This window comes from Cervus canadensis, chromosome 14, assembly GCF_019320065.1.
Source record: "Cervus canadensis isolate Bull #8, Minnesota chromosome 14, ASM1932006v1, whole genome shotgun sequence".
Lineage (NCBI taxonomy): Eukaryota > Metazoa > Chordata > Mammalia > Artiodactyla > Cervidae > Cervus > Cervus canadensis.
Genome location: NC_057399.1, coordinates 29,845,105 through 29,866,982, shown reverse-complemented (window position 1 = coordinate 29,866,982; position 21,878 = coordinate 29,845,105). Strand labels below are relative to the sequence as shown.

General features: G+C 42.7%; 1 protein-coding gene across 6 annotated transcripts in view; it reads right to left on the bottom strand.

The window, feature by feature from the left end:
• The window catches only part of SMARCA2 (SWI/SNF related, matrix associated, actin dependent regulator of chromatin, subfamily a, member 2), a 175,279-nt gene that overhangs the window by 32,186 nt on the left and 121,215 nt on the right, over positions 1-21,878 (bottom strand). The window contains exon 1 of one of the 6 annotated variants that reach the window (XM_043487363.1): positions 85-187. The exons of 4 other annotated variants lie outside the window; for them this stretch is intronic. The gene's annotated coding sequence lies outside the window, so the exon portion shown is untranslated. Of the gene's footprint in view, positions 1-43; positions 188-21,878 lie in introns of those variants that run through there. One more of the 6 variants, XM_043487362.1, reaches the window with a different exon arrangement.

Below are 21,878 nucleotides of genomic sequence, written 5' to 3'. Positions count from 1 at the left end.
CACAATGCTCAAGTACTACCCCACAAAGAATTCCCTTCCAAACCTTTTACCAGCACAATATTGAAATAAATCACAGAAGCAAACCCCCAGTTTCCGACTGGTGACGTGTTGCGCAAGAGTGCGAGCCCTAATTCAACATACAGACGGCTCCCATGCTGAACTGCCTCTAGATTTAATGAAGTGAATAGGAAGGAAGTCGGGGGAAAAAAAGTGTACAAATAAGAAATTAACGCTTTCCTTCCCTACCCAAACGGTGAGACACAACTACAGCGAAGTTTGCTGAGGCACTTCTTCCCTTAAAGGCACACGGCACCCATTTGGCTCCTGAAGTCGCTAAGAAAGAAAAAAACCCTTCTGGTGATAAAAATCCCCAGCCAAGTTAAAATAGTTAAGCATATTTCAGCCTGTGTTTTTTTTTCCTGAATGAAGCTGGGAATTACTCCTTCCTCCACTGGATGGCAACCTTCTTCCCCCCACCCTCTTTTTTCTCTTTCTCTTTCAGTTTAAAAAAAATTTTTTTTTTAAAGAATACATGATCATGACACAGGATATTCCAAGATAAGATACAGAGTGGCTCTTTCCTCAGTTAGTTAAGAAAGCAGTGTGTGTATGTATGTAGGTTCTGATCATAAAACGCAGGATAAGGTTGGTGTGTGTGTGTTTGTATGTATGTAGGTTCTGATCAAAAAATGCAGGAGACAGTCAGTGTGTGTGTGTGTGTGTGTGTGTGTGTGTGTGTGTGTGCGCGCGCGCACCTATGTGTGTGTGCAGGTTCTGATCATAATATGCAGGAGAAGGTTGGGGGGGGGGGGCGTGTGTGTGTATAGGTTCTGAACATAAAAGGCAGGAGACGGTCCGTGGAGACGGTCGGTAGCACAGGATTAGCTGTTTTAAAGGAAACAGTTTGCAGCTTACAGAGCACATGGCAGACCCGGGAGCAAGCCACACGTGGGTCCAGCCATGCCCCCCTCTGTCATCCCAACACACACTATGTCTTAGTGAGAGATGAACAGTCCAGAAAGTGCGCATTTATCCTGACTCTTCTCAACCCCAGGGTACAGCGAGGTGCCGGCGGCGGCAGAAGGGATCCATGACTATGAATAGGTAAACAGGGACAAGCAAACAAAAGCCATGAGCCAACTCCGGGCGCACGGTTTCCCCTGTCTGTGTCTTTTCCACTCAGCATCTCCAAACACACCAAGCTGTGTGGCACAGCCCTTACAGTGGAACAGACCACCTTAAGAAACACTGAATGGAGCAATTCGAAAGCAGTGCTAGACAATGCATGGATGATCTTTTTGGATACGAAATAGGAAATTCCGTATTCTAAATTCAAATATCTGGTATGTAAATATCTGCCCCCTGACAAGGTCTCTCTCTGTGTGTTTCTTCTCTTTGCCCCCTATTTATACTCCGGGGGTCCTTCTCCCTTAGGACTGTAACTGGATTCCAGAAGGCCCTCAGATGCTGCTGGAGGTGGGGGTGAGGGTCACAGAACTGAGGGCTAAACAGTAAAGACAGAGGATTGGTACCAATTACATGTCAATTCCAGGGCTTCCTGCGGACCACTAAACTTCATTCCAATATTCAGGGAGACTAAACCTCCCTCAAGCCCTGCTAAGACCTGGAAGCAAATAATACAGGTAATGATCCCCCAGACAACCAGGGGAATCGGAGCAGCAACTACAACCAAAAAGTGTCATTTTAAAGAAAATTCAAGATATCAATGTGTAAGAAACATTTTTATAATAGGAATATTTAACAACAACAAAAATTGAACATGGAGCTCTTGCTCAAAATGCCACAGTCGTTTCAGTCACTCGGTTTCATGAAAACTATAGCAATTTTGGATACAGAATTTCAGATCCATGGCAGAAACTGGACAATTGTTTTTGATTATCATATGAAAATTAATAAAAGGGAAGCCTCATGAAAATGGAGTCAGGAGGCCAAAAGGGGGAGCTCTCACAAAGCCCCACTGCATGTCAATCACAGGAAGAATTGTCAGATTCAGACCCTGAGAAGAATCATAACAGGACAGATTCACCAGTTACAGGACCTAACTGGAACAGATATTTGGTTGACCCTTGCACAACACAGGTTTGAACTGTGTGAATCCACTTACACACCGACTTTTATCAATAGTAAGTACTACATCACTACATGATTTGCAGTTGGTTTAATCCCAAGTTGGGTGCAGAGGACCTGAAAGTATGGGGGGCCCACTCTAAGTTACACACAGATTTCTGACTGCATAGAGGGTCGGCACTCCTAATCCCCGCATTGCCCGGGGTCAACTGTACATTGCATCTCCTATAGGACATCTACTACCCCAGCAACTCAGCTGGTGAGAAACCATTATCACTCCAAACTCTTTTCTCCAAACAACCCTCCCCAACTCCTTCCTTTTTATCCATTAAAGAACACTCCTCTCCTTTGTTTGTTGGACTTGTCTATGATTTTTGTTACAGCATGGTTGTCCTGAAACACAATTCTATGCTATTCCCAAACAAGCTCATTTTTGCTGATAAAATAACTTTTATTTTTGAGGTCAATTACCAACCCCCCTAACAAGCCATCTTGTTAGGTCAGTATGCATAAAATCAAATTTCCAGAGGTAAAATAAGCAAGACACAAAAAGACAAATATTGTACAATACCATGTACATGAAAAAGGAGAGTAGTGGTCCTCAGGGGTCAAACAGATTAGGGGTGTGAGAAGTGACTGATTAATGAGTACAGAATTTCAGTATGAGATGATGAAAAAATTTCTGGAACAGAGAACAGTGGTAGGTGCACAATAACGTACTGAAGTATACAAGAGTATATGAAGAGTGGTAAAAATTATACATTTTATGTTATGTGTTTTTTATCCCAATAAAGAGAAGTCCCTGTAAAAGAAAACAAATTCAATATTGAGGAAAAATCCCCAACAACTGCAGGTTCATACGTGTTCCTTACACCTCAACAAATAATGCTGTGAAATCTTGCAAGCTTTCCTTTCAAACTCAGACTTTACAATATTTCAACAAGAAGCACGTTTGGTCTTGTCCTGGCCAGTGACTAGAGAAGCCTTTTCAGAAATCCTCAATTATTCACTCATTCAGTGTCATTAAGGAAACATCCATGATATAAGGAAATTCCTGTACAGAAGACATACCTGTTCACAAACTTTGTACCATTGTTATCAAATGCCTCAAACACTCAAGAAATGAAACAAGTTAATCTGAAGGCTAAGAATTTTAGCATAGTTTTAAAACAAATTTTTTCCCTCTGGGGTTCAATTCAGTTCAGTTCAGTCGCTCAGTCGTGTCTGACTCTTTGTGACCCCATGAACCGCAGCACCCCAGGCCTCGCTGTCCATCACCAACTCCCAGAGTCTACCCAAACCCATGTCCACTGAGTCACTGATGCCATCCAACCATCTCATCCTCTGTCATCCCCTTTTCCTCCTGCCCTCAATCTTTCCCAGCATCAGGGTCTTTTCCAATGAGTAGTCAGCTCTTCTCATCAGGTGGCCAAAGTATTGGAGTTTCAGCTTCAGCATCAGTCCTCCAATGAACACCCAGGACTGATCTCCTTTAGGATGGACTGGTTGGATCTCCTTGCAGGCCAAGGGACTCTCAAGAGTCTTCTCCAACACCACAGTTCAAAAGCATCAATTCTTCGGCACTCAGTTTTCTTTATAGACCAACTCTCACATCCATCCATGACCACTGGAAAAACCATAGCCTTGACTAGATGGACCTTTGTTGACAAAGTAATGTCTCTGCTTTTTAATATGCTATCTAGGTTGGTCATAACTTTCCTTCCAAGGAGTAAGCCTCTTTTAATTTCATGGCTGCAATTACCATCTGGCAGTGATTTTGGAGCCCAGAAAAATAAAGTCAGTCACTGATTCCACTGTTTCCCCATCTATTTGCCATGAAGTGATGGGGGTTCAATTAACTGATTACAGTTTCATAGACCCCCATTTCTTAATTCACTCATCTGTGAGGCAAATCAGAGGCCAGCTGAGTTCCCTGCTCTCCCTAAGTCGGGGAATGAGATGGACAATGTTGGCCACTCAGGGAAAGCAGATGGAGCCTCAGTTTAACTGAATTTCTGGTACTGAGAGCTTTTCAATCTCTTGTTTGACAACTTTAGATCACATTCGCAACAATGATCCAAGGCTCTTTCTTTCCTCTCTGATTGCACAAGAGAAACCACAGAAGGACACCTGGGGGGTGGGGGGGTGGGAAGGGGAGCCACCCTTTATACAGTGAGACAAAGTAAATTAGTACCTATTTCAGGGGAAAGAAATTTGAGATTAGAAGAGGAAAAATATATATGGATTATTAAAATTATAAGCATGGGATTCTCCAGGCAAGAATACTGGAGTGGGTAACCATTCCCTTCTCCAGGGGATCTTCCCGACCCAGGGATCAAACCCACATCTCCCGCATTGCAGGCAGATTCTTTACTGTCTGAGCCACCAAGGAAACCCCATAAAAGTTATTTAAGCTTCAAGATCAGCTGTGTACCTTTGTGGCAGTATTAAACATAATGCTCTATTCAGAGAATGGCTGAGATGCAGGGGAGGGTGGTCCCCCAAACTTCTGGCCCCATCAATCCTGCCACACTATAAACAGTGCATGAACACCTTTGTCAGGCACGTGCTACACTACACCTCCCTTGGTGGAATCAACCACAGAGCCCCAGAGAGAACTTGGGAGCCTGTGAAAGAAGCTTAGAGCAACAGTGGAGAATTAAAGAAATGCACATCGGCTCTCTTGCCCCAAGGCCATTCACCAGTCACTATCAACCCCTAACAGCCAAAACCCCACCTGTTTCTTTCCATAGCAGAGCTCCTCCGGGGGCCTGGACCACCTGTGTACTTGGAGGTTCTCAGGATATTAAAAAAAAGAAGATGACGACAGGCAGAAAGAATTGTGGTACAATTTCAAGGCTTACAAAGAATAATGTAATGCCTCTGAGACAGATAGGTAAAACCGAATGATTAGGGGTGTAACCTCATTTGGAGATGATGACAAATGGTGAAGTGCAGGTCCTGGGGTCAAATAATCAATGCTCTTCTGGGTTTTCCTGTGACAGATGGTCCGCAAGGCTTACAGGCCACCAGCACAAGACCAGTTCTCTCTAAACCCACCACGGTTAAAGCATCAAATTCAAAGGAATTCAAATGGGGGCAAGGGTGAGAACAGGACACTTGTTCTGCTTAGGGCAGATGCAAAGAAGGCCACCAAGAGCCAAGTTCCAAGCCAGGAGACCACAAAAGTAAAACACCATGAGAAATCAAGAGCACAGTGATTTGAGGCCACTTCTTAGAGGAAGCATCAATTTCAATAAACCTGAAGACACACGGCATCATGAATCCTTCTACTGCTACCATCACCACGGACAGCGGGAGCAGCAGTTCGCATGCTGTTCACCCTGTTGCCAGGTACTTCATGCTTCATACACATTTGCTCATTTAATCCTCACAACAACCCCCTTAGGTCCTGTTATCCTCCTCATTTTATAGGTGAGGAAACTCAGGCATGCAGAGATGAAGCATACCGTACTGGATTAAGAGATACTAACTACTCTGTATAAAATAGGTGAGCAACAAAGATACCCTGCATAGCAAAGGGAACTACAGCCATTCGCCTGTAATAACTTTTAATGGACTACAATCTGTAAAAATACTAAATCACTACGCCATGCACCCAAAATTAATGTAAGATTGTACATCAACTATACTTCAATTAAAAAATTAAGTGAGTCACAGACTCACAGGGTGTAAACTCTGGAAGTTTGACTGCATAAGCCATACCCACATTGGGAGGTTACTCTACTTCACAGCACAAAGGAGGTCTCTGAGCCACCAAAGTGAAAGTGAAAGTCACTCAGTCGTGTCCGACTCTTTGCAACCCCATGGACTATACAGACCATGGAATTCTCCAGGCCAGAATACTGGAGTGGGTAGCTGTTCCTTTCTCCAAGGGATCTTCCCAACCCAGGGATCGAATCCAGGTCTCCTGCATTGCAAGCAGATTCTTTACCAACTGAGCTATCAGGGAAATCCGAGCCACCAAGAAGAGGCGAAATTATGCTTAGGCTTAGGTGAATAATACAGTCAAGAACATTGCACGGTGCATCTTGGGAAGACTTCAGCAAAGACAGAAACACGCATGCACACGTGTGCTTACATACATGGCACACAGATGGACACACACACACACATACTGTCCTTGCTCCGCATGGACGTGAGGGACCATAAAAATGACTATACAAGCTGAAACTGAACAAAGTCATTCTGATAATCAGTGGGAAAATTATGATCATTCTGTGACACTGACAAATTATGTCAAAGCACTAAAAACTCATTGTGGGTTATGCATGTACAGGGGAATGAAAAACATAGTAAAACGAGTATTTAGTACACTAATTTAAAACATGAGAAATATGGCATTAAAATGGTAAAAAAAAAAAAAGAAATCTATCAAGAACATTTGCCTTCTTTTTATTTTCATCAAATAGCTTAGGATACAGACCAAGAGCCTTTTCTAAGCCTTGACAAATTGCCAAGAATCAGCTTTCAACATTTTATCCTTTGCCCTTTCAATGTTGTAAATTCTCTCCACGTTCCTTTAATGTGTTTTTTTTGTTTGTTTGTTTGTTTGTTACTGTCACTTCCTCTGGGACATCTTCGTCCTTTCCGTCACGACCGTTTTCTTCATTACGTCATTAAGTTTGCCTTAACTAAGTCTCTCTGGCTGACTATCTAGAGTCCACTCCAAAGGCCCCTGTGTGAGCATACACCTTTCTTCATTTAAGCTCCTGATAAGGTTGTCTTCCAAAAAAGATCTGTCTCATCAACAGTAAACACTTGTGATCATCATAACTTCCTGTCTTAACTAACCTTTGGGACCCTAGCCGTGCCACCCAGCCCACTCAACAATAATCAACTCATGCCCTGTCCTGAAATGATGGAACCAGCCTTTACTAGCAGGAAAATGTTCTCTTCCAGTCTCCTTGTTATTATCATTTTATTTCAATACAACTAAATTCAACACTTTGGCCTGAACACTAGGCAAATCGATTTAATTTTTTTTTTAATAGTCTTCAATCCAAAGTAAACACTCAAATTCATGTTCCTGGTGCAATTTAAAATACATTGAGGATCTGAAAGAGACATGTGCACCCCAATGTTCATCGCAGCACTGTTTATAATAGCCAGGACATGGAAGCAACCTAGATGCCCATCAGCAGAGGAATGGATAAGGGAGCTGTGGTACATATACACCATGGAATATTACTCAGCCGTTAAAAAGAATTCATTTGAATCAGTCCTAATGAGATGGATGAAACTGGAGCCCCTTATACAGAGTGAAGTAAGCCAGAAAGATAAAGAACATTACAGCATACTAACCCATATATATGGAATTTAGAAAGATGGTAATGATAACCCTATATGCAAAACAGAAAAAGAGACACAGATGTACAGAACAGACTTTTGGACTCTGTGGGAGAAGGCGAGGCTGGGATGTTTCGAGAGAACAGCATGTATATTATCTATAGTGAAGCAGATCACCAGCCCAGGTGGGATGCATGAGACAAGTGCTTGGGCCTGGTGCACTGGGAAGACCCGGAGGAATCGGGTGGAGAGGGAGGTGGGAGGGGGGATCGGGATGGGGAATACATGTAACTCCATGGCTGATTCATGTCAATGTATGACAAAACCCACTGAAATGTTGTGAAGTAATTAGCCTCCAACTAATAAAAATAATTGGAAAAAAAAAAAAGAAAATATCAATCTCCCCTTTGACTCTCACTGGTATTAAACATGATAATAGACCTGGCAATGCAATCTTTATTATTAAAAAAAACAATAATAAGCCTTGTTATCATGTTATTAAAAACAATATAAATAAACATGAAAAAAAAATACACTGAGGTGACTTTAGCTTGTGTTATATATTTACTGGGCCTTTTCAATACAGTTTGTATTGCAGTTTCATGCAGGACTCCAGTCTTCACTTTGACATATGTCCTTTTCAAATCTTCTAAATGCACCCAATTTCACTTCCTGTGTTGTTACTTTTTTGTCTCTTTGCTCCACTTTCACATTTGGTGGCTGATTTCCTCTCATTATTTTTGTAGCATGTTGTCTGGGTTTACTCCTAGGCGACAAGGAGGTGCCACAACAACATGCTTTGCTGTCTGTAAATGGGCTGAACTGGCATATGCTCAGTGACCAATCACCAACACACTTTGGAAGAAGTGATGAGATTGGTCACTGATCCTAATAAGCTTCTCTTATTTACGCTGTGATTTGAGGACTGAAGAGTTAGCAGCAAAGCTTATAATTTACACAGTTAGTACACCATGTTGTTATGGACTGAACTGTCACAGGCAAAATTCTTATGCTGGAGTCCTAATCCGGAGTACTTTAGAACGTGACTATATTTGGAGATGGGTCCTTTGAAGAGGTTAATTATGGTAAAATGAGGTCATTAGGGTGGGTGCTTATCCAATATGACTGGTGTCCTCCTAAGAGGAGAGGATTAGGACACAGACACAAGACACTGCCAATACCTTGATCTCATCTCAGACTTCTTGCCTCTAGAACAATAAGAAAACCAATTTTTGTTGTTTAAGCCGCTTGGTATGTGCTATTTTGTTTGGTAGCCCTGGCAAACTAACACATAGGATAACTAGAATCTCTTATTAGAGGGAGTGATTTTTGTAACTCTATCATGATAATGAAAATTTGTAAGTAATGCAATGGGGCGGAGCGAAGACTGCTTGCATGTCTTGTGCTCAGCTCATCCTGCCTGGATCTACGTTCCAAATCAGGCAACTTCTCCCTGCTCTGGTCTCGCCCCGTGGGTGAGAGAATGGTCTGAGAATGGGTCCCTGTTCTCGGGACTGCCTGTCTTTAGGCTTGTGCAGGGCCTGGCCTGAGGGTCTCTGCATAAGCCCAAGTGAGACTGACTGGCTGGGGTAGTTCACTTCTCTTAGGAACTTGAACTACAAATGTGAAAGAGCATATCCACACTGGTGAGAGAGCTGAAGCTGAATGAGGTCATGAGGCAGCACGTGCACTTGAGATGCTATTACTATAAACAATGAACAAACAGGAAACATAAGATGCAAAGAGTTTACTGTGTAAAGGAGAAACAATAGCCAGTCCCAAGGAGACTGAAATTCCATGAACAAAATGCACACAAGCATCTGGTTAGGCTACATAGATAGACGCGTATGAACACACATACACATACACACGCATATACACAAACACACACACAGTGTCAGGAGAGGAATATCTCATTCCAGTTAAAGTTGAGAAGCCAACTGGGAAATGTACAATAATTTCAGATTTAGATTTACTCACGTTGTATCTATATGGTACTCCTAAGTATACATAAGATTATTTGTTAAATTTGACTATCCTGTTTTATTTAATACTAAGTCAGTAAAGCTAAAAATTCTAAACAGAATTTTGAGTCCCTATTAGCTAAGCAATATACATATGTTGCAAGTGCAATTTGCAATGCAATAAATTTTACAATGAATCTCTAGTTTTAAAGCACAAACAGGGCTATGACCAGGTTTTACTAGTAAACACATTTAGCACTTCTCTGGTCTTGCTTGCTTTCCATAGCTCTTTGGTACCTTAAGCCAGGCCTAGCAGTTTTGCTGGGAATCCCCAGCTGAAATTAACACAGGCAGAATCGGAGACCCTGTCAACCAAGACAGTGTCAGCAATTGGCATGAAAAGACAAACACTGGGACAGGCTTCAATGGGCAGTGGCATTCTTTTATAGATGACGATGCCTAAAATGCATCCCAGAAACAGAGCATCTAAAGAAAATCTTATGAGATGCACCCCTGAGTAAACCTGAAGGCAGCCAGCATGTTATCTTAATGGACCTCTACCTAAGACTCTGCCCACAGCACCGGCCTTCTGCTCTCTCCACCTCACTCTGTACCAACACTCAGCTGTGTCGCCCAACATTTCGATGCTAGTTATGCTTGTTATTGGAACTACATAAAAGTGGGCTTCCCAGGTAGTAAAGAACCTGCCTGCCAATGCAGGAGACTTAAGAGACCCAGGTTTTGATCCCTGGGTTGGGGAAGATCCCCTGGAGGAGAGCATGGCAACCTACTCCAGCAGTCTTGCCTGGAGAATCCCAAGGACAGAGGAGCCTGGCGGACTAGAGTCCATAGAGTCACAAAGAGTCGAAAACAGCTGAAGAGACTTAGCACCAAACACACAGTTGTGAAAAGAAATAGGGTTCTTACTTCTACAAAACAGTGAGCATAACCAAAGACTCCACAAAAGATGAGTTGCTTAAAAACAAAATACTGTTGAAGTTGGCAAAGGCCAGACTCTGATAATTTGGAAAGGACCTGCCTTCACTGTGCTTTGTTACCGTCAGGATCCTCCCTCACGGGTGGGTTAGTTAATCAGACAGAGGAATCCTTTCACAATGTATATATCTATCAAATAATCACAATGTATACTTTATATCTTATAGTTTTGTCAGTTATACTGCAATAAAGCTAAAGGTTTTTTTTCCCCCCAAAGATTCTCACTCTAAAAACAGCAATACCGGAAATCCTATGTGATACATAACGGGTGTTACTTATATAAGATAGACTACTGTAATCTAGCAAGCAGACTCAGAGGAAACCCAAGCCTTCCCTCAAAGCTGTGGCAAACAGATATATCTTATTTTTTTCCTTGAAGCTTTCATCTACATACAAGTGATATGTGTATCATTTTCTAACCTTAACTAATATTTTCATTGACAGACTGGCTACTGGGTCTGATTATTTCAGTTAAGGGGGCTTCTGCTGTATTTTTCTTTTTGGAATAGGGGTCACAAAGCCTATGAGCTTGCTTGTTCTTTTTTGTCATCCCGTCCTCTTCTCCCCTGCAATAAGATGTAACAGCTCCCTTCTGAGTATTTCCGATGTTATTATGGGCAGATTGGTCAGATGTTACATACCCCTTTCATCACGGGATTGCCCTATTTGCATTCTTAAGTTTTCCTCAGTGAATCAATTCAAGTTTCTTGCCTGGAGCGTTGGGATGCCCATGACCTGGTCATCCCCCTTCTGACCTGCCTGATCTCCTGGTATGTGAACCCAGTGAGAATCACGGGATCAAGCTTGGGACCTCCACAGAGCACGCTATGCTTCTTCCCCACTTGGTGATTTCTCATGCTCCCCCCACTGGAGCGTCTTTCACAAATCCTTACATCCATGATTGTCCCTGCTTTTCTCCAGCTGTGAAACTTTATTTTCTTTTTTTTTTCCTTACAGAGACCTTGCCTTATTTTTCTCAGTTTCCCTACAGAATCTAGCTTAGCACTGGGAGGGAAAAGTCAGGGAACAGAACAACAACTGAACACAAACTCAACTTCTAGACAGAGTTCCCTGTGAAAACTGCTCTCAGGTCATCTACCAGCTTACCAAATGCTATAACTGAATTCAAGTGCATTTGTTTTAGATATTTCTATTTTAATCAAGTACAAAGTTACCAACTCGAGTGTCAGGCTCTTATCTTCCCCGCATCGCCCTCTAGTCTTCATGCCGCTGCTCACCTCCCTGTTGGCATCAACTTCTAGAGTCATCAGTACTGATGCATCTCCTTCCTGACCATATAAATTCCCTTAGCAACCAAAACACTGACATTTTTCAAAACCTGCCCAAAGCCTCCTATATCCCATTTCTATTCATCACCTCTAAACCTGTTTTGTTTCCTTTCTCTTCCATTGCTCCTTACTTAAAATCTTTCCGTCCTTTAACGCTCCAGTTTTGGAACTTCCTACCTTTTTTCGCCACATTTTCCTTCCTGTGACTACAGATTCTCCCAAGTTTTTTTCTTAGGCCTGCTGCTTCTTTGTTCTTTTCTGTTGTGACTGTAACTATGCAGTCAGTGTAACTGTGTGGTCAGTGGCCCCTTCTGAGTACATGGCAGGCATCACTAATACGTCTGATGTCCTCATAGGCCACAGGCGAGATGTCTCTTAGCGAGCCTAGGAGGACTTGCCTCTGAGGCACTTCCAAAGTGCTTTCCCGGAGGGGCTGTGAGACACACCTGCGAAGGCGCCTACGTGGGGTGCCTTCTGCTGGGCAGCCTGGACGCAGACTCACAAGTCGAGTGTCGAGTGCTTTCTGAGCAGCCCCTAACTACTGATGGCCGGTACCTGTAACACATCCAGTCCCCTATTTTGAATGTAGAATATTCTATGGAGCTCCAAATTGGCCCTGGCTCCAAGTATGACCTCAATGCTCTCAGTTTCAAAAATTCTCCTTCCAGCCTGGCCTTACCAATCAAGATTCCCAATATCCTACCAAAAAGTCCCCAATTAAATCCTTTTCTTCTGACAGAGTGAATATTTCTCTCCTGAATCCTTCTACTTCATTGAAGGGCAGCAGCGTCCCCCACCCCATTCCCAGTTATCTGGAAGAGAAACCTTTAAAATGATCAATTTCCCTTATTATAACCTATGTCCTGTCAGTCACCACAGATTACCTCTAAAATAGTTCATCGACAGTTGTTTCCTTCCCTTTGGTCTGGTCTTCTCTCCACAGGGTCAAGTATAATGGCCTCCCTTAGGGGTTTCCCTCATCCTCTCTCTTGGGCCCTTTAAATTCATCCTTTATAATGAAAATGATTATCTTTTCTCGATCTAAAAGGAGGGAAAGATCACTCATTCTCAGATTTCAGAAAGGTTCAGACTCCCCATTCTTTCTATGGAGAGGATAAAGAATACAGCTCAAATTCTTTGGTCATGCAGAGCCTCATCTTAGTTTTTCTTCTCCACTCGCATCCCTATAAAAACTCTCTGCTCCCAACACACAGGGTAATAGTAGTACGTGTCACATGTCCATGACTCTTCATGCTTCCCTTAAAATGGGCACCCTGCTTCTCCTGATCCCTCTTTCCTACCAAATCATGCTTGCCTTTTAAGAAATGGCCAGATTGCCATTTCATTCATAGTACTACACTTGACCTCTCTTTCCCCTGTTCTTTTATAGTATATTACAGGTACTTTTACTCACTATTTATTTAAATCTTCTTGGTATGAGTTTTGGCTTTGTCTTAAAATATGTCTGGACATGGAAGCAACCTAAATGCCCATTGATACAGAGGTGGATAAAGAAGCTGTGGTACTTATATGCAATGGAATATTACTCAGCCAGAAAGAGGAACCAAACAGTATCATTTGCAGAGATGTGGATGGACCCAGAGGATATCATACAGAGTGAAGTAAGTTAGAAAGAGAAAACCAAGTATTGAATAATTTCACTTATATCATGGAATCTAGAAAAATGGTAGAGATGAACTTATTTGCAAAGCTGAAAGAGAAGCACAGATGTAGCAAACAAACTTATAGTTACCAAGGGGTGAAAGGAGTGGTAGGATGAATTGGGAGATTGGGACCGACATATATACCCTATGTGTATAAAACAGGTAACTAACGGGGACTGACTGCATAGCATAGGGAATTCTACTCAGTGTTCTGTGGTGCCCTAAATTGGAAAGTGAAAGTGAAAGCTGCTCAGTCGTGTCCGACTCTTTTGACCCCATGGACTATGTAGTCCATGGAATTCTCCAGGCCAGAATACTGGAGTGGGTAGCCTTTTGCTTCTCCAGAGGATCTTCCCAACCCAGGGATAGAACCCAGGTCTCCCCCATTGCAGGCGGATTCTTTACCAGCTGAGCCTCAAGGGAAGCCCAAGAATACTGGAGTGGGTAGCCTTTCCCTTCTCCAGTGAATCTTCCCAACCCAGGAATTGAACCAGAGTCTCCAGCATTGCAGGCAGATTCTTTACCAACTGCGCTATCAGGGAAGCGCCATTTAGAAGGAGATTTAGAAAAGAGGGATATATGTATACATATGTCTGACTCACTTTGCTGTCACAGCAAGAAACTAACACAACAATGTAAAGCAACTATATTCTAATAAAAAATAACAAAAAGTCTAAACCTCCTATCAGTCTGAAATTGCTTTTGGAGGTTTTAAAAAAGTCATTTTAATAAAAATAGCCTTCCAAAGCATTTAGATTGATGCCTTGCTCAATCAGTGGGACCCCAAAATCTTACTGAAATAAAATTAAATCTTTATTGTTTACTCTTCTGCTTTCTCAAAATGACAGGGTTTAGCGAGGAAGTGCATTCTAAGGTCTGGCTTAAAAGATTACTGTTTAAGGAAAGGCTGCAGGATTATACAGTGAATTATACTAAGCCAGATAAATGGGGCAAAATGAAGATTTTTGGTTTTTGTTTGCCCTGCTCCAGCCCTCCTCTTTAAACTGCCTCTATTTTAATTGGTAGTTATAAAATCTTTTGTCTCGATCCAGCTTTGGGAGTTAAATGGTTTAAATAAGATATTCAACCTCATTGGCAGAAAGGACCTTCTAAGCCGGACTAGTGATGAATCACCCCTACTTAGCTCAGAGGCAGAACCATGTGGATGACTCAAGTGAACAGGTAAGGAGGAGAAAGGGAGGGGCCTGGCCCACTAGAAACAAGGCAACAAGAAGGGTAGAGAAAGCACCCAGAGTCTCCTGCTAGGGAGGAAGTGAAAGTGTTAGTCGCTCAGTCGTATCTGATTCTTTAGAGACCCCATGGACTGTACCTCTGACCATGGCATTCTCTACGTAAGAATACTGCAGTAGGTAGCCATTCCCTTCTCCAAGGGATCTTCCTGGCCCAGGGATTGAACCTGGGTCTCCTTCATTGCAGGCAGATTCTTTACCATCTGAGCCACCAAGAAACTGGGTAGAAGGAAGTCCACAAAGGAGGCCCTTCTGGAGGAGCAGTGGGGTTAATGGCGCTCATGAGGTGTTTCTTACATCCCATCCAGGAGCTTGTCTTGATATTTGCAAGCAGTGAGTCCTCCCAGGGTCTTTAAGAGACTCATCTGTTGCTGATCTGACCTGAGCTCCTGTACCTTTTCAAGAAGCAGCCAAAATAACAGGCCAGGAGGAGGTACGCTGCCTGAGCCAAGGGGCTGTGAATTGGGAGGTGATTTATTTAATATCTATCTTTTACCAACCCCCCTACTCCCACAGGCTTGCACTGATGTGCATTTTCAAAATCTTTAAGGCAATACATTCAATGTTCCATATTAAAATACATATATACTAAATGCTGGGCTTCCCTGGTGGTCCAGTAACCACTGGACCAAGAATATGCCTTGCAATGCAAGGGACACTGATTCTATCCCTGGTCTCGGGAAAGACCCCACATGCTTTGGGGAAGCTAAGCCCATGTGCCACAACTACTGAACCTGCAAGCTACAACTACTGAAGCCTGAGAGCCTAGAGCCTGTGCTCTGCAACAAGAGAAGCCACTGCAATGAGAAGCCCTCACACCACAGATAGAGAGTAGCCCCTGCTCTCTGCAACTAGAGATGGACCACTCACAGCAGGTAAAAATAAGTATCTTAATAAAAGTTGCTCAGTTGCGTCCAGCTTTTTGTGACCCCATAGACTGTAGCCCCCTAGGCTCCTCTGTCCATGGAGTTTCCCAGGCAAGAATACTGGATCGAGTTGCCATCTCCTTCTCTAAGACCTTCCTGACTCAGGGATCCAACCTGTATCTCTTGCATTGGCAGGCGGATTCTTTACCACTGAGCCACCAGGGAAGACTCCCTATTACCATCTATCACACTTGAAGTGAACTTCTAGGATTTACTCTTTTGGTAACTTTCAAGTGTGCTCTGCGATATCACTAACTATAGTCACCATGCTGTATAGTCCATCGCCACAACTTAGTTATTTTATAACTGGAAGTTTGTACCTCTTGACCCCTTCACCCATTTTTGCCTACTCCCTAACCTTCCTCTTCTCTGACAATCATCACTGTATTCTCTTGTTTCTATGATTTTGGTTTTGTTTGTTCATTTGTTTTGTTTTTAAATTCCACATAAATATGAAATCATATGGTATGTCTTTCTCTGACTTATTTCACTCAGTATAATCCCCTCAAGGTCTATCCATGTTACTGAAAATGGCAACACTTCTGTTTTCTTTTTTAGAGGTGAATAGAATTCCACTGCATATATATACCACATTTTCTTTATCCATTCATCCACTGATGGACACTTAAGTTGTTCCTGTATCTTGTCTATTATAAGTAACACTGCAATAAGCATGGGAGTGCATATATCTTTTCAAGATAGTGATTTTGCTTCCTTTGGATAAATACCCAGAAGTGGAACTGCTGGATCATATCATAGTTTTATCTTAAATTTCTTGAGGAACCTCCATACTGTTTTCCATAGTGGTTGTACCAGTTAACATTCCCACCAGCAGGAAGGTCTCCTCTTTTCCAAATTCTCACCAACACTTGTTAGTTCTTATCTTTTTGATAACTGCCATTCTAAGAGGTAGAACTGATCTTGTGGTTTTGATTTGCAGTTGCTTTATGATGAGTGATGCTATTGTCTGTTGGCCATCTGCATATCTTTTTGGTAAAAATGTCTATTTAGATAGCTCATTTGGTATTGACCCTTGATGGATATATAACTTGCAAATATTCTCTCCTATTCAGTAGGTTGTCTTTTCATTCTCTTGATGGTTTCCTCTGCTGTGCAGAAACTTCTTACTTTGTTTATTTTTGTTTTTGCTGCCTTTTCTTTTGGAGTCAGATACAAAATTTGTCACCAATGTGACAAATAGCTTACTACCCATGCTTTTTTTTTTTTCCCTAGGAGTTTAAATGCTTCAGATCTTATATTCAAGTCCTTGATCCATTTGGAGTTAATTTTTGTGTATAGTGAAATATAATGGTCTTATACTATTCTTTTGCTGTCCAGTTACCCCAAAACCATTTACCGAAGAGAACTCTCTTTCCCCCTTGTATATTCTTGTACTGCTGTCGTAAATTGATTGGCTATCTCTCCATGGCTCAGAGAGTGAAGCATCTGCCTGCAATACGGGAGACCTGGGTTCGATCTCTGTATTGGGAAGATTCCCTGGAGGAGGGCATGGCAACCCATTCCACTATTCTTGCCTGGAGAAGCCCCACGGACAGAGGAGCCTGGCGGGCTACGATCCATGTCGCAGAGTCAGACATGACTGGACAACTAAGCATAGCGCAGGACATGGGCTTATTTGTGGGTTCTTTATTCTGTTTCACTGATCTGTTGTACTTGTTTTATGCCAACAAAATAACATTTTGATTACTATAGCTTTGTGATATAGTTTGAAATTGGGGAGAGTGATGCCTCTAGATTTGTTCTTCTTTCTCAGGATAACTTTAGCTATTCAGGACTTTTGTGGCTCCATAAATATTTTAGGATTGTTAGTTGTATTTCTATGAAAAATGTCTTTGGAATTGATAAGGATTGCACTGAATCTGTCAATTGCTTTGGGTAATATGGGCATTTGGCATTATTAATTCTTCCAATCCATGACCATGAAATAGATTTCCATTTTTTAGGTCTTCTTCAATGTATTTCACCAGTGACACAGTTTTCAGTATATAGGTCTTTCACCTCTTTGGTTAAATTTATTCGTAGGTATTTTATTATTTTTGATACAACTGTAAAGGGGATGGTTCTCTTTCTGATAATTTGTTGTCAGTGCACAGAAATGCAACTAATTTTTGTATACTATTGATTTTACTGAATAAACCTGTCACCTTACTGAATTCATTTATTACTGTGTTCTAACAGTTTTCTTTGTGAAACTGAAAAGCCATATTTGAAAGTGAGGGGAAACAGGTTGTGAAACCTGAAGTGGTGAAATAAAAGCCCTGTTTATGAGAAGAAGCAAAAATTGCTTTTCCAGTGTGGGGAGGCAGGCCCCCACATGTGTCTTAATGGCTCTAAAAACAAAAAGTCCTTTAGCAGTGGGTGCCAAGGAAAACAGGGTGTTCTTCAGACTGAATGGAAGGACATGCAAATACAGCTGACAACAGGCTGGGGCCTGATGGGCATCATGGGTTGGGATTTACTGAAACTGCGGAGAGCCAACCCTCATAACAGGTTAAAAATACATCTGAACGCAACGGCACCACAGTAATCCCATCTGTGATTTTATTTGGCTCCTTTTCCAACCTGGGTATGTGAAGGTCAACAAGATTACAGGTGACTCTATTTTCTTACCCCTCTTCCATATTTCTCATTATGTTTTTATGATGCAGAGAATCCCTCCAAATAAATTTTATTTTAAACATTGCATGCCTGCATGCTATGTCATGTCTGACTTTGTGCAACTCTATGGACTATGGCCCACCAGGCTCCCCTGTCCATGGGATTCTCCAGGCAAGAATATTGGAATGGCTGCTTTTTCCTTCTCTGGGGTATCTTCACGGCCCAGGGATTGAACCCACATCTCTTACATCTCTTGCATTAGCAGGCGCGTTCTTTACCACCAGCGCCACTTGTGAAGCCCTATTTTTAACTGTTACTTTTCTTAAAAAAAAGTATCTAGCTCTGGGTGCTGACTACAGAAACACAAAAAGACACAATTTATAAAACTACTAATAAATAGTCATTCATTAGATTTGTGTAACACGATAAAATAAAACCCCTACACTGGGTTTCTTAATTCTTTTGCAAAACAAATGTTCATGTCAGGGATTCCCCAGGAATGTTGACACTGTAGTCTGTTAGACGCCACGATATCCTTCCCAGACCTTCCAATAATATCCCATGACATTAGTGCATTTTTTTAAATTAAAGTAAATGCAAACAGATTTGGTCTTGATAATTTGGCAAGGAGACTTGATATGTTTCAATGAACAAAATAAATCCATGCAGCAGCTGTTCTGTACTCTGCTTAGTAGAAGGGATTTTAAAAATGATGAGGTGGGTTATTCTTGGTGACAGTGTGCTAGAAAAGTCTTTGGCCTTGGTCTATACAGAGGTGCTGAAGCCCCCAACTCCCTGAGTAGAGAAAGTAGCTCCCTTTGGCAGGAAAGTGTTCCCTTCACGGCCCCACCCTGCTAGTGTCCCGGCCGTCACACACTGTCAGCACCCAGGACTTGGCTCAGCTCTCCAGATGTTACTAACACCCAGGCCGTCCCGGACACTGATCACGCACTGAGTCCACTAACACGCTACAGAACCCTTGTCAGCCTGCACTTCTGAGAGAAAGCCTGGCTAAGAACAAGGAGAAGAACCCCTCACCCCCGACCCCTCTGGGTTTAGTTCCTGGGGGTTGAGTCTCAGCTGGAGCCAGACCCACACAGTCCATTCTAGGGCTGCCAAAGACAAAAGTCTGAGGAAGGAGGCAGGCAGGCGAGATGGGCCAGGCTCTCTTCCTCACCCCCATCCCTCACTTCGTGACTCCAATGTACAGACCAGGAAACAGGCCGGGGAGGTGAGGTGACTGATCTAAGATGTCACACAACAAAACGACAATACATCTGGAACCAGAGGACCAACATCCCGACGCCGCAGGCTTGTCATTCCACTAAAACAGGAGAGGCAAACTGGGCAAGAACAGAACCACTGGAAGCCTTGGTAAAGCTGAAGTTTTGAGGATACCACTTTAAATGTGTGTGTGTGTGTGTGTGTGCGTACACGCTCCGTTTCTCAGTTGTGTCCGACTCTTTGTGACCCCGTGAACTGCCTGCTGGGCTCCTCTGTCCATGGGATTTTTCAGATAAGAATACTGGAGTGTGTTGCCATTTCCTTTTCCAGGGCATCTTCCCAATCTAGGGATCAAATCCATTGCTCTTGCGCCTCCTGCAATTGGCAGGTGGATTCTTTACCACTGCACCACCTGGGAAGTCCATCATTTTAAATAATCTTTGGAAAATATTCTATATTCAGGGCCCAAGGGAAAAATATTTTTTAAAAACAGCATTGTGCATTAGGAATATACTTTTTATGATGGACTATAAGCACAGTGACCTTAAATATTAGATATCAGTAGGAGTGACAAAACAAGAATCAAGCTTTGTCTGCAGGAAAGTTTCATGTTCCTGTCAACAATTTCTCATGATTCTGACAATTCAACATTCTTTAACAGAAAGTAAGAAAGGCATCCATCTAAAAGGTACATGGCCTTCTGCTTAAGATCACCATTTTCCACTGGACACTTTCTTGTACAAAAATAGAAACAAAAACCCAATTAATATAGTACTTTCTATTTTGCCTTTTCGAGTTAGATTAGATACGTCAGTCTGTGATACGTCAGTCTGGTTTTTGCTTAAAAAGAAATAAGGGCTTATGCTAGAAGACAGCTGTTGTAAAATCTATAAGAATTTCCAAGGAATAGCTGGATTGAAGCAATGGTTGTATTTTTATGCATATTTAAATACTCTTTATCAATGTGTTCTGAAATTAGAACAGAGCCTTTAAAATCTTGAAAAGCTCAAGAGCACTTATGTCAAAACCACATGTCTTTAGAATTCTTTTAAGTAAGAAATCTTTACATGAAGACACAGATCATGAATTTAATGGGAAAGAATGCCAGTAATTTCTACCTTGATCCATATTTGTAAATAACATAGGATTCTACTGCCTTCACCAGAAGAACGTGAAGTGTAAGCAAATATCCTCTCTGAGCCCTCATCTCTGGCTGGTACATTCACTTATTTGCAAATATTTATGGAGTGCTTACTCTGCACGAGACATTGCCCTACTGTAGGGATACAGTGGTGGACTAGCCAGGTGAGGACCCTGGCTTTCCTGGAGCTTGGTACCAATGGAAGAAGCCAATGAGATAACCTTTGGATGGTGGCAAGGGCTGTGAAGAAGATTAACATAGGTTATGTGACAGTTGCTGGCAGGGCCTGGCTCTTTAAGCTGGGGCAGTCAGGGAGGGTCTGTCTGGAAAGAGAGCATGAGGACAAGGAGACGGCCATGTGGTAGTTAGGGAAGGAGCCTTCCTGGGAGTGCACAGGTCCAGGAAGACAACCCAGTGTGGCGGCCACCCAGAGAACAAGAGAAGAAGATGACATTCGAGGGCCAGGCAGAGGCCAGATGGCCATGGCCTTGGAGACCATACTAAAGTGCTTGGATTCAATTACATACGCAGTGGGAGGCTGCTGGAGGGGTGATGTGGGGAGCGAGGCTGGGGGTAAGGGGTGGTCACAGCTGCAATCTGCTTTGGGACGTGCCCTCCGACTTCTCTGAGGAGCCACCTGAACTGTCCTGAACAAAGAGGAGAGCTAGTCTCTAAAACAGTGGCCATCTGCAAGTGTCCCACACTTCCTTCAGCTCGCGATGTTGGCATCTAATTCCCCCAATCCTTCTTTCTTTTGTCAAGGTGGATGGGGGATGCACTGTGTTGTATTCCTCCTCCACTGGAGGCCAAGCAGGGTGGGGAGACCCCCGAGGAGCACAGGGGTGGCTGCTGGGGAGGCTTGGGTCTCCCAGAAGCATCCAGGAGATGAACACTGTTGCCAATCATATCCGGAGGTCACACCATGTGCCAAAGAGCAGCTGCCTTTCCATCCTCCAGGGTCTGAAGATGGGGGGAGGGGGAGAAATCATAAATAATGCCCCCAGAGATGTGACACTAAAAGTCTAGGGTGAAGGAGGATGGATATTTCTTAAACTCTGCTGATTTCCTCAACAGTTAAAAGCCCTACAAGTCAGAGCATCTTACAATCTGTTCTAATCTCTATTAATTCCCATCTGTGTACACTTGGAGACCTGCTCTTGACAAGCTCTTTAAGGTGGCTAAGTGTGCAATATTATCTCTAATAGCATCTCTCAAGTCTGGCTCTTAATTGGTCTAATAAGGCGGGCCAGCCACGGTGAGGAACACTAGCTCAACAATTAACACTACTTTCCCCATGCCTGCACTGTGTGGAGCTCAACCTGCTCACCGTTCAATAAATGGGCATTGAATGGAATGTGCTTTTCAACAGCCTCCACCAATGGACCCACTGATCAGAAAGCAGGGGAT